Source organism: Protopterus annectens, chromosome 4.part1 (assembly GCF_019279795.1).
Source record: "Protopterus annectens isolate FY-2018-M chromosome 4.part1, PAN1.0, whole genome shotgun sequence".
Taxonomy (NCBI): Eukaryota; Metazoa; Chordata; order Ceratodontiformes; family Protopteridae; genus Protopterus; species Protopterus annectens.
Window position 1 is genome coordinate 881,827,282 of NC_056734.1, and position 14,987 is coordinate 881,842,268.

The window sequence follows — 14,987 nt, forward strand, 5'->3', positions numbered from 1 at the left end:
GAAAAGCCAGAAGAAGAAGTGCCTATGACTTAATGAAACCACAATATCAGCTATACTACTGTTCTGTATGTTTCTCAATCACCAAAGATTGCAATAACTCACTTCAAACACATGAAGTGGCTAATAGATTAACCAATAGTGTGGTACAGCATGATTAACACTGGAAATATTGAAATTTATCTCACTTGTTTTGCATATCTCTCTTCTCTCCAGGATGGGAAAAAATAAATAAATAAATAAATATATATATATATATATATATATATATATATATATATATATATATATATATATATATATATATATATATATATATATATATATATATATATATATATATATATATATATATATATATATATATAAAATCACTATGAAATACCGAACGCCCAAAATCCCGACGCTGAAAACTATGAGACCAGATGACTGAAACCCTGCATTACCGAAAGACCAGAAGCGTGAAATGCAAAATCCTGATGTTAAGTGATTTCGTGTTAGCACTTCTGGTGTTGCGGTTCAGGTAAGTATGTGTGTAAGTGTGTTTGTGAGGGGTGTAGTGTGTGTAAGTGTGTGTTGTGACTGTGGTGTGTGTGTTAGGGGCCATAATGTGCGGGTGTGAGTTTCCCTTGTGTGTCTGTTTGTGCAATCTCGGAGTTAGAATAATAAAGTAGGGGGTGGGGGTGGCACAGCCCCCCCATACATGGGGATGCAGGGGGACTTGCCCCCCTGCCTATTTCTAGTCTAGGATGCATTGTTTGGTTGTGGGGGAAGTGTGTGTATGTGTGTGCTGTTTGGTTGTGTAACTTTGACGATTTTGAATTTAGCGGTTTTAAATATTCGGTATTTTGGGGTTTCGGGCATGTGGTCTTGGTGTTTTAAGCAACTGGATTTTGGGTGTTCTGTATTTAGTAGTGATACTATATGTTGAGACAAAGATTATTATTTGGTAAATCTTTATACTAGAGATTCGATTAATAGTGAACTACAATAGAATCTTCTCTTTCAAGCATATTTGAGATGGTGACACTGGTTAATGGAAAAACAATTGAGTAGACCTGGATGTGAACTCTCTCTAAGTTTGACTACTGTGTTTTTTTCTTGATAACAAAGGACAGATGATGTGGTATGTATATTGCCAGCATAGCTGTAAATATGAAAATATGCAGTAGCCTTAAAGATTACAATAAGTCTTTTATAATGTGAATATATAGATTGTGTGGAACTTCAAAGTTCACTTCTCCCAAAGTGCATCTCTTAGACCTGCAATATAAAAAAATGTTGTTTTGGTAAATTTATAAATATCTTTAGCAATGTTAAGAAATATAACATATAAGTGCCTGCTGATATCAACCTTTTTCAAGCATGTATTCTCTCTTAGCCTATACATACCAAGTAATTAAACAACTAACATATTAACATAGGAGGTCAGATAGTAACTATACTGCAAATGCCTATAACAAAAGGGTCAGGCTCTGCACAGTTTGTAGCTCATGAGTGTTCACATTTGGAACATTTTGGGTACTTTTGACATCCCTCTGCTCAATGTATATATTACTTTAGCTCAAATGCTAGCTGTTTTTTGCTTCCCAATACATACATATTCACTAAAACAGAGGGATGGGTGGTTAGGCACCTACATAGGGAATAGGAGCTTAGAAGTCACTTCATCTATGTTAAAGCTTAACACAAAAACAGACAAGCTATATTACTACGTTTTCGCTTATCAATCAATAAAGAACCTTATAAGCAAAATACGAAATTATATCAATAGATTCATGGAATTTTAAGGGGATATTGGATAAAAAAAGGAATTTAATCATGCATCTCACAAATCAAATTAAGTATAAAGTAACCTGCCTGCAAGAAACTCACTTGGATAGCCAACTCTGGGATAAGGAAAGGAAAAGGAAATGGGTTAAGCAAATAATTGCTGCAGGTCACAACTCTTTATCTAGGGGAGCAGCCATTATAATAAATCAATCTTTCCAAGGAGAGATCACTTCTATTAAAACTGACCCTAATGGAAGATGGGCTTTATTTACTAGTGAATATCATGCCCTAAATAAACCTCTGCTCTTTCTCAGTATATACAGCCTCTGCTCAAATCAACCTCTGTTCATTTATGAAATCTTTAGTATATTAGCTAACCACCCAAATCATCTGTACATCATAGGTGGGGACTGGAACGCTTTATTAAACCCAGACAATGATAGGTCACATAGCAAAAACAGGCAGTCTCAACATCCTACTATAGCTCTTAAAGAAGTACAAAATACCTTTGAGCTAACTGACCCCTAAATCAATTTTCAATATGATAAAACAATATCAAGATTCACTTTTTTCTCAGCCACTCATAAAACTTGGTCCAGAATAGATGCTTTTCTAATCTCCCAAACCTTGTTTTCTCATAGACTAAAATATATACTGTATCACCCAGATCTATATCGGATCATTCAAAAATCAATCCCTCCCTAAACTTTCAAACCTGTGAACAAAATGTCCCCTATTTCAGTAATTGGACATTAAATCCTAAAATCATTCAAAAGCAAGAAGTGGCACAGGAAGTCACTAGTATTATAGCCCAACTTGAAAAAGACTTAATATCCACTCAAATTCCTTGTGATATGCAATGGGTAACTGATAAAGTGGTCATTAGAGGTATCATTATCCAAAAATCTGCATGGCTCAAGAAAAAATACAATAATCTCAAAAATAAACTGGAGACCCAAATCAAGACTGCTGAATTAGAACTTCAAAATAAGTACTCAAAAGACCTGGAGGATAAAATAACCGACTGGCAAACACAATTACACAAACATTATCTTGAAAATATCTTTCTGTTAGAGCTAAGATCAATATAGCAATACTCAGAATGGGCACAAACACCTTTAAAAATCCTAGCTAGATTAATAAACATTAAAAATGGTCCAGCGAGGATTAAAGAAATACAGTATGAAGGACTCTGGAAGCATAGACCAAGACATTGCAGATGCATTTGAAGACATTATTAATAAACTATATAACTTACACCTGCCTCCCTGTTCAGACAAATTTCATGATGTTATACATAAAATAAAATTTCCACAAATTTCAAATGATCAGGAAAAACTTCTAAAAATACACTTGCAACTAAAAGAGATAAAAGCTGTGATAAACAAACTCAAGCCGGGTAATTCTCCTGGGCCTGATGGCTACACTTCTAAATTTTATAAGCAATTCATGGAACCTATTTCCAATGTCTTATTAAATGGTTTCAATTATATAATACAATATGGTATAACAGATAATTATCTTAATAACTCCAAAACTGTGTTAATTCCCAAGCCAAATGCTGACCAAACAGATCCAGCCAACTATAGACCAATTGCCCTGATAAATACTGACCTTAAGATCCTAGCTCATGTTATAGCAAATAGACTTAAAAATATACTCCCCTCCATCATCTCCCAAGAGCAAATGGGCTTTATGACAAATAGGCAAACAAGCGACAACACCCTCCTCTTGGATACCACTATCAGACTTCTTAACAGTGATAAATGCCCCATATATGTTCTCACTGCTGATGCAAGCAAGGCTTTTGATAGAGTTAGCTTACATTTCCTATTTAATAGATTGCCTTTATTTGGATTTCCTCAGGAATTTATAAGGATTGTTAAGGTTCTATATCAGAAAGCTTCTATCACTATTCAGATAAATAAGTTCAAAACTAACCCTACACCCTTATCCAATGGCACAAGGAAAGGTTGCCCTCTTTCCCCATACCTCTTTAATCTCTATCATGAACCCCTGCTCCTGTTTATTTCACAAAAAAACCTTCCATCACATACCTAGAATCTTTAATATAAACCTTACGTACTCTGCCTTTGCTAATGAATTAAATATATATTTTCAACTTCCCACCACTGATCTCCCCAAAATACTCAAAGCGATAGCTGAGTTCTCTCAAATCTCTAACTATAAATTAAATTCAAATAAATCCCATATATTTCCTTGAATCTTATAGGCCATAAGGAATATTACTTTCCTGAAAGTGAGATCAAGATTAACTACCAGATAAAATACCTAGGAATACTATTTACCCCTGACTTTAAGTAAATCATAAAGAATAACTTACTACACAGATGGACTAACATTGAAAGTGATATTAATAGATGGAAGAATATTAATATGTCTCTACTTTCAAAAGCTAATGTCGTCAAAATTAATATATTACCAAGAATACTCTTTCAATTAAATGCCACATTCTCAAATATTCCCCCAAAACTCTTTCTTGATATAGAAAAAGCTATCTCAAGATTCTTATGGTATCCCAAATCTACTGGAATTGAATATGATAAACTTGTACTTACCAAGGATAAGGGGGGACTGGGTTTGCCAGACTCCAAACTTTATTATAGTAAAATTATTGCTTATAGACTAATACATATAATAAACCATGTCCCATATGTTAATATCTGGACACCTTTGTGGACCAAAATCTAGTTTGAACAATTTAAATCCCTTGGATATGACACCAAATATCTTTCCTTTTTAAACCTAAATCAAAAAGCTTAATTCACAAAAAAACTTACAGCCACTAATTAAGCATATGATCCTAACTACTCAAAAGTTATTCAAATCAATACAACTATTCAATGCTCTTGCCTTTATACAACCACTTCACCTAAATCCTAACCTACTAATAAATAATAAACCCCTAAATCTAACAAACTACCCCCTGATAAAAAATCTTACAATATGGGATATTTATAAATGGAAAGAATCCAATATACTATAGCTAAGACTGAAACTCAACCTCCCTAAGAAATATACTATCATTCTTAGCCAAATCCATTATCTTATAAATGCTAAATTTTCAAAAAGTAATGTTGACCTGCAGGACATTAACTTAGTAAAACTAATACTAAAAAATCTTGCAACTAAAGGGAAAACAATCTCTAGGACATATCATCTTGTAATGAGCATAAAATACCAGAATTCTCTTTTTTTCTCAACTTATTGGCAAGGGAAAAACCAATTACTTACTGAAGAAAGCAAAACACTGGCTATTGAAAATACGGTCCAGTTTATTACCTTTAAGAGGCTGCTGTACACACAAATTATGATAAATAATAATGTTTATTTTACCCCATCAAAGCTAAATAAGTTCAATCCCAAATTTTCGCCTATATGCCCACACTGCCCAAACCAAACAGCTGATATTCTCCATGTGATGTGTAATTGTAGCAAGGCACACAACCTATGGTGCTCTTTACGAGCTAGATTAGAGAAAATGGGATATAAAAAAACAACCCTGTCATGGGAGATGGCTATATTGCATGCCAACACAAATGAACTTCCAAAAAAGTTAAAACATATCCTTATCACAATGTGTGCCCTTATTAAATTTTACATCACAAAAAATTGGACTGTCACATCTTCAATCATATAGGAAGACTTTAGCAAACTAGCTATTAAATATATCTCATCTCACAAATTAGTTTATACAACAACAAAACAAAAACATTACTATCAGAAATATTGGAGTTATTAGCTGTAATTTTCAAGAACTAAAGATAGACCTTACACTGATCTGCCAAGACAAATCTATATTAAGCAAAGCTTGCAATATAAGCAGCTTATCTCATTTCCTGTCTATACATCTAAATACTTTCCCTAGTATACCTATCTACAAGTGATTGAATTTCTACCAGTATCTCTTTATAAACTATGCCCCTTAGTCTATCTCTCATCTTTCAAATGATGTTAAAAAGTATTTCTCTCATTTGTTTGCTGATGTAATGACTTCTAGTGTACATAGTGTATATATTTAGTATTTAGTTTATATGGGTTTTTTATGTATTGTTGACTTATGTTTTTGATATGTTGTTTTACTATTATTACTGAAAAACTGAATAAAGAGTTTTTGGGGAAAAAAGGAAGACCCATTCTGAAAGATTAAGCAAAGTATAACAATACTTTAATTCTTTCTCTTGGTAATATGCATAATTACATATTACCTTAAAATGGATAAAGGTTTACAATTATTTAAAACATTTTAATCACTTTTGCAGCATACATAAGTAATAACATTGCAAATCTTAACTAACTGCAACTTAGCAACTACAGTTCTGAATTACATTTTTTTTTTAATTTGAAGAGCATTTATTGCTGGTATAATATTTTGGTGGTATAAATAGTTCCCTGAATGTTTTTCTTAGATGATCAACTGTCTACAGTGACATCATAAAGGACTGAACACACCAGATCTCATGTTTTAATAATTGTTCAGACAACTGCATTTTCAAAATACTTGCATAAGTGTTTAGATTACATGTATTTTCAAGATATTTGCAGCAATAGCAGACTTACTTCCTGAAAGCCATATTGTGAACTAGATCTTGCATATAGACTAACTTATTTTGAAAAGCAACATGTAATGATACTGCATTGAGGCCACAATACTACTAACAAATTGGTCTTTTAATGAAGTTAACATGATTTGCCTCTGTGCAGAAGTCAATGTCTAAAGCCTTTAATGACATAATTTTGTTACCGAGATCATACATATAAAAATTTAGCAGATGTGAAAATCTAAAACAACAAGAACACTTCAACATTTTGAGTATAACTGAAAATGAGTTTAAGTGTACATCAAAGATGCAAGAATATATGACTAATATATTAGTGTTTGTATCTATTCCTTTACCTGTATAGGAAACTGCATCACATGAAAGAACTAGTAAACGTAATTGATCTTTTGTTCCCAACAATAGAATTTCAAGATAAATTAATTGAGAATTTTGTGCCCCTTATCATATTCATCATTGAATTTATCACTTGTCTGACATTTGTTTATCAGCTGGCAGGTAAAACTTGAAAAGACTAGCTAAGCAGAAAATAAAAGCATGAAGGAAAAGGAGAGTCATGAGTAGGCTATGAAACAGGTGCCAGAGACTGAAAAAGAAGATTGGTGAGAAATCTATGAGGTGCTCAGGATGTGCAGTAGGTATTAGGCAGTGTGGCATTGGGGTGGTAGAAGATGTGGGGTCAGATGGAGAAGAGGAAGCTTCACAAAAGAAATGGAGATGTTAGTTGTGCTTAGGCACAAAAGGGTAATGATGGATTGGTGAGGATGTCCAAAGATAGGATGTAGTGGAAAAAGTTTTAGGGTAAAAAGGCAAAGAAAAAGAATGTTATGGGGTTGGCATATTGATTAAGATGTTTACAGATGCAAGGTGCATGGTTTGATTCTCACATGAGATAATTGACTAGGCTTAAAATTGCCATTAAGTACAGTTAGTCTAGTATGAACCTATGAACCTATGAACTATTAATACAGGCTGCAAGATGAGTACAGGCAAGTGATTTGGTAATAAGTGAAACAAGTAAAAATATAGAAAACAAAGTCAGGAAAAAGAAGACATGAAGAAGGAAGCCATGATGGTAAGACATATGTACAATGTAATGTCAAATGCCAATTGTGAAACAGGCCAAAAAATATCCAAGCAAGGCTCAGCACCACAATGTGAGCAACTGAGAAGTAGACAGGCAGGAGAACACAGTCAGATGTGAGAGGCATGAAGTAAATGAAACAATCCAGTGAACACCTCTGCTAGAAATCCACTTTTTTGCTGTTGTATTTTATTTATGTTTTTTATTTTATTTTTTGTGGGGGTGTTTCATGTTTCCTCATCTCATGAAGCAATAAGAAATTTTGATTTTTGAAATTCTTATAGTTTACAGCATGAATAAAATGGTTCAGTCTAAGACATGCTTAAGATATGTAGCATTTATTTATTTTATTAATCAATTTGTTAACAAGGTAAGTGGGCTGGTCCACAGACCATTCTCTGCCACCGCCAAGGCTCCTGTGGAATGTGTACAGTTACAGAAATGGAATTTTGGTTAGGAACAGAAAACATTTGTTACAATCATGGTTGTCTATGTAGGGTCTATATTAGAGGCATGAAAAGGCTTCTTAGCAAATACGGAAACAGCAAAACATATTCATCGAATCACTTTTAAGCGAGTCGATGAATATGTCATAGGCCAAGAAGATAGTTGGCCAACTTCACAGAGTTGCCCTTTCCTTCCCTATAGTGTGATCTTGGAGTTGGTATATTTAGTTAGGGGGGTGTGGGGGTGAAGCCCACCACCTGTTTATGGTGTTAAATTATTTTTTTTAGCAAATGGCCACCTATGTTTTTTCCCTAGGGAAAAATTCAATTACATGGCCATTCGCTATTGTCACGTTTTGTGCATTATATGTTGACTTTTATGTAGTCGCACATATGCATTTTCAGTTTTATAATATAGAGCCGTCTGTGTATATGCATATTAGATTGTGTATTTGATTCAAGAGACAATTATAAACAGCTAACTATATGATAGACCCATTTTTTGTCTTTAGATTCTAATATCAACAATAACAAATAATACAAAAGCCAACAAGCAATTAACATTTTTAGCAGCAATACTCACATTATAGTACTAGAGTTCAATGTACAGTAGTTAGTTATGCTTCAGATAGTGGTGTTTGCAATGCAGTTTAATAAAAGAAATGCTATTTACAACACACTCCCATGCAAAAAATAAATTAAGACTGAAAATATAATGCATTCTATTTTGCCAAATTTCAAATGTTTTATTATTTGGAAAACATATGGATTAAAGCTATATACAAAAGAATAAACTAAAGAAATTTACAAGCTGAGTAATACATGCTGGCATTTGGTATAGTTATTTTCCTAAAAAGTCATTGTATTGCATTTTTGAAAGCTGTTTTCCTAAAACATTATTATATTTTAGTATTAATTTATACATCTCCCATGACAATGTGAGTGGTGAAGAGGTTCAATAATATATTTGTAAACACACATCTACAAGTCTTGAAAGATTCAATAATTTTATTGCTGTTACTGTATTTACTTTTTAAATGTTGATTGCTTATGGTAAAATAATGATTACTCTGCTAGTTTGTTTATAATGTGATTTTCTACAGTAATAATTTAACATGCTATGATACTGGTGTATTGGTTCATAGGTTGGTACTAGGCTATCGTCCCTAGGGCCTATACAAGCCTAGCCAAACAATTCCCCAGATATTTCTTCCCACAATATTTACTTCCCTGGACCCCTGTCTAGCATGGCGACTGACGTGATCTCCAGGGTGAATTTCCTATTTCCCATCCAATCATCAAGGTGCCTTTTGAAAAGGGCCAATGAGGTGCTCTGCTTGACATGTATGGGCAGTCTATTCTGGAGTATGGGGAGTCTCTGGGTCAGGAACCTATCCCTCCAGCATGTTTTGTTCATTGTGATGTCAAGGTTTAGATTCCTGGACCGTGTGGCTCTGAGGGATTGGGATTTCTTTAACTGGAGCATGTCCAACAGCTCAGGGTTTGACATGGCCTTGTATGTTAAGCAGAGATTGCCTTTGAGTAGACAATATGCCACAGAGTATAGCTGGATTTTTTTTAGATGGTCAGCATAGGGCATTTGCTTTTGGCCTGTGATTCTTTTAGTGAGGTATTTCTGTGGCCTTTCCAGCTGTTGCAGATGTCTTGTGAGGTACATGGGTCTAATGAGGGATGAGTACAGTGGGACAATGACCTCCTTTTTTCTGGATGAAAAGCCCTTAGTGATGAGGTGTGCCACAAAGAAGGATTTCCTGACTGTTGTGACGATTTGGTTATCAAAGGTGAGACCACTGTCCACTTGTGTCCCTAAGTCTCTCATCACACTTTCAGTGTTTAGTGTACTGCCACCTATGTGGTAATCCATGGGTACATGTTTTTTCCGAAAGGGTTAACTATACATTTCTTGGCATTAAGCTTGAGCTCATGGCTCTGGCACCAAGCATCTGTTTCTGTAAGGCCCTTTTGTAGAATATCCACATCATTTGGGAATTCAATAACGACTCCCAGTTTGCATTCATCTGTGAACTTTGTTAGCCAGAGTCCCTTAGTGTTGGTCTGTACTTCAGAGAAGTAGATTCCAAACAAGAGCAGTCCCAGGACTGATCCCTGAGGTACTCCACTACAAATACTGTTTTAAAATACATATGTAAAAAAGATGGAAGGAAGAAAGTAAACTTCTGTTTTAAGTTTCATGCTGGTATATGTAGAATTTTTATTCTACAAGATAATTAAAACTCCACCGGTCCGTTAGTTTTTTCAAGTTTCTATCCGCAACATTCAACAACCTTATGATTGTCCCATAAACAGAAGAGATAACTTTGGAATTGGTTGCAGAACTGAATTTAGGAACAAAACTGAGCAATATCACTGTATAGATCACTAAACACACACAGAGAACAGCATGATCAGTTTTGTCAGACTGTTTATTGTGTTAAGACTATGGTTCTTTATTTAAATTCTCACTGATATACCATGAAAAGGAAAGCCATCCGATACACAATATAGTGTGAACTTCAATTTACATCCAGCTTGGGATGACGGTGGTGCAACTCTTAGCATTGCCACCTCACAGCAAAAGGTTTTTCAGTTCAAGTCTCGGCTGAAGTGCCTTATGTGTGGAATCTGCACATCTTCCCTGTGGTTGAGTGAGTTTTAAAGACATGTAGGTAGGTGCGTGTGCCTTCTGTGCAGGTTGGGAACTAGGATGGTAACTTGACGCTGTAAAAACTCTACTGCCAATCAATCTGCATACCAGTGATCCACTGTTGCAACCCCTAAAAGGAGAACCAGAAAGACATTTTTGCTTGGAATGACTAAATAAACACGAAGTTTAAATGCAAAGATGGTTCTACCTGTTGAATGACAGTATGAGTGACATGAGTGGATGGGTGAATCGGCAACAGAATGTTTGGATTAATGGCAGAGGTATGTCTTATTCCACTGTCACCTAGTCAATTTAGGAAAAAAACATTTTTTTAAAATCCTTTTAACCACACTTTACTAATGATTGTTATATAATTATTTTGGTTTATAGAATATTAACAGTGTACTGATTCTCAGCTAGAGCGTCTTCTGCGTGGAGACATGCTTGAATGGGCATACCTTTGTTGAAGGTTGTGCATCAGCCCTGGCAAGCTGGTACGTAAAAATCAGCTGCCAATCATTAGCGGACCGGAGTTCCGCTGTGGCGACCCCTAACCGGGAAACGCTGAAAGACACAAACAAACAAACAGTGTACTTCCATCTGATAGAAATGAAAATGAAGGTAAAAAGATGGAAATCCTATTAATTATAGTAATCTAGCAAATACAACTGCAAAGTAATTTCCTTGTGCAGGCAAGCTGCCACTGAGCAGGCAAGTATTTAGCTTTTATAAACTTTCTTTCTGTAGCTCAGGCAACGTTGCATATTAATCTGTTTTTTCTTACTGCCACTGACCATCAACAGACTCCCTTGTCTCTCCTTGATTGCTAGCTCTACCTAACCCTCCTGACCTCCCCTGAACTAGCTTGATAAAAGTGTTCAGGTTCCCTTTCATACTGCTGCTATTGGCAAGCCTTTTCCTACTACTAATCCATTCCCTGCATATGCCTGGTAACTTTCTGTAGGTAGGGTATGTAAACGGCTAACTGAGTCAAGCTTCTTCTTGCTTCCACAACAAGCTGACATCGACAACCCTCACCCCCCACCTCTAAGGGCAACACCTCAGTGGCTGTTTACCCAGCACCTGCCAGGGAAATGTAATCTTTAACTGTCCCTTCTCATCCTAGGACACCTCAGCGGCTGTTTCCCCAGCACCTGCCAGGGAAATGTAATCTTTAATTGTCCCTTCTCACGCTAGGACACCTCAGCGGCTGTTTCCCCAGCACCTGCCAGGGAAATGTAATCTTTAATTCTCCCTTCTTACCCTAGGACACCTCAGCGGCTGTTTCCCCAGCACCTGCCAGGGAAATGTAATCTTTAACTCTCCCTTCTCACCCTAGGACACCTCAGTGGCTGTTTCCCCAGCACCTGCCAGCAAAATGTAATCTTTAACTCTCCCTTCTCACCCTAGGACACCTCAGCGGCTGTTTCCCCAGCACCTGCCAGAGAAATGTAATCTTTAACTCTCCCTCCTCACCCTAGGACACCTCAGTAGCTGTTTCCCCCAGCATCTGCCAGGGAAATGTAATCTTTAACTCTCCCTTCTCACCCTAGGACATGTGTGACCATTCTCCCTGGTCAGCATTCAAATGACTGAGACACTAATCAAACTCAGGTTGCCTGGACTATACTGCCTGGATGTCATCTTTGTATGTCACAGTTCCGGCAATAGTGTAATAAATTCATTGAAGTATCACAGTCAGACTATAGGAAGCAATACATGCATGTGTTAATTTAGTACTTAGTTATAGTTACCACATACTCTGTCTGCAAAAAAAAAAAAGAAAGAAAAATTGTGTTTGACACAATTATCTTTCAAAATTTCAAACATTTATTTTCTCTGTTGAAAAAATGTGGACTTGTTAAAGCATGATCTAAAGAAGCTGATAGATCAGTTTAAACCACAATATGAAATGAAGCAACATATTAGGGAAAATATCAATGGAAATTATTCATCATTTTGAGAAAATAGGAATAGTCTGAAGCAAGGAGTCTTGCTGCCTCAGGATTTTGGCAGAATGACTGCTCATCAAGACATTAACTACTATCAAATATGTATTTATTTATTTATTTTACATTTGTTAACCAGGTAGACTCTAGTTGGGCAAGTAGCCCATTTTCAGCAGAAACCCAGGGAGATAAGATCCATAACAATAGTACAAAAAGATTACAAACAGTTTTTAAAATATTTACAGACAATATACAAAAAGTTTGACAGTTGCCAACAATCACAATTTACAAAAAGGTGAATGTAAAACCGAAAACATTACATTTCTTAAGCCTTATTACAGACAGTAATATAAAACTCATTAGATATATAACTAAAAATCATTGAGGTATTTTCATTTGGTAGAAGTAAGACAAGAAGATAGCAGAATAGAAAACAATTGCTCAAAGGCATGAGAAACTAGCCAGGAGTATTACAGGAGCATACACATTGTTGAGTAAGGTATTCCTTCAGGAGTTTTTTGAAGCTATGATCTGTGTTTTTTAAGATATTCTGGGGTAATAGGTTCCAATGTTTGGCTACTTTGAAGGAGAAGAGAGAGTCACCGAAGTAATTATGAGACTTTGTAACCTTGAATATAAGTTTATCGGATGATATTATGGTCCTGGGGTTGCTATTTAGTTGCACTAGGTTGGAGACTGCAGGGCAGTTTTCAGGTTTGAGGATAATGGAGTGGGCAGTGGTGAGCTGATTGAGTGATAACAGATTGGAAAATATAAGTTCCATAACCAAGAAATGTTATCCATACTACAAAATCTACTTCCTGTTACAACCTCTTTGGGTTTATTTTGCTGTCTTTAACTGATGACTCCTATCTAGTCTTTCATTGCATTTATTGAAAATGTCTATTGAATACATCTTACAACAATAATAGTCACATACTCTGATGTTAATGAAACATTTTGGTCACTGATTTATTCTAAGGGACAAATAATAACCTTTGTTTCATTTAATAGTTGACTCACTCTGCAGTTTAATAAAGTTGGTAATACTTACATATCTTTAGTTTCAAACAAAAAAAAAAACTACATGTGCCCTTTTAGCATGCCTGCAATTAAAATGTGAGATATTCTACTTTAGGTACACTGCCCTTTGCTTAGGCATTAACCATTATGTCTAGTCTCACCCCAGGCCTGGCCTGCCAACCCGCATCACCTCTGTGCTCTGTCTTGGCCAGGCCTCAGTCTTTTGGAGAAGTACTCTGTCTATTAATCTATGTTGGCATTAAGCACAGTTGGTAGGACACTTCCCAGAACAAAGCCAATTAACAGAAAGTCCCATGCCCTGTCAGTCTTTCCTTATAAGTAGGTACGTGCTGTTCCAACCTGCTGACTCCTGTGCAGCTTATTACTCTGCTGTTCCTCTTACTCTTCTCACTACTTGTTTTGTTATGTTAATATTAGGGAAAGGAGGTGGGACTTCTTCTGATGCTTGCAAATAATTTGGAAATAGTGGGACATCTTCTGGTCCTGTTACTACTAAGAAATGCAGGGTATATATATATATATATATATATATATATATATATATATATATATATATATATATATATATGTGTGTGTATATTATGTATATATATATATATATATATATATATATATATATATATATATATATATATATATATATGGGATTTGGACACATGCTTAACTAGTATATGTCTGAATCAGAAAACATCAAACACACATGCACGAAAGCGCTTAACATTGACAAGTGCTTCCGTGTATGTGTGCCTGTTTTGTAGATCGGACTACAGTGTGAGTAAGGAAAATTCCATTTTCCCCACTGTAGTGCGATCTCAGAGTGAGAAGACTAAAGTGGGGGGGTGGGGGGGGCACAGGTGGGTGAAGCCCTCCTGCAGAAACGTAGATTTTTTTTTGACCTACACATACATGGAAGCACTTTTTGATGTTAAGCGCTTTCCTGTATGTGTGTTCGATGTTTTGTGATTCGGACATATGCTAGTCGAGCATGTGTCCTAAACCCTATATATATATATATATATATATATATATATATATATATATATATATATATATATATATATATATATATATATATATATATATATATATATATATATATATATATATATATATATATATATATATATATATATATATATATATATATATATTTATTTTTATTTCATCTAGTATTCTTTCTTATGCTTGTCCTTGATGCCATTTCCTATTCTTTTTACTTGTCATTCAGTTATGTTATGTTGGTAAGTTTCGACAGATGTGATGCCACTTCTTAAACTTTTTATTTTTTTGCTATGTTATCAAATTGCGCCAAAGCCTTGAAGGTCATAGTGTGTGACATGTTGGCTTATTTTGAAGTGCCATAACACCAGAGTTGAATTCAGTAAAAGGTGGTACAAAGTGCAGAACCAGCTGCATGTCAGATTTTTGCCCCTTGAATAAAGGGCAAAA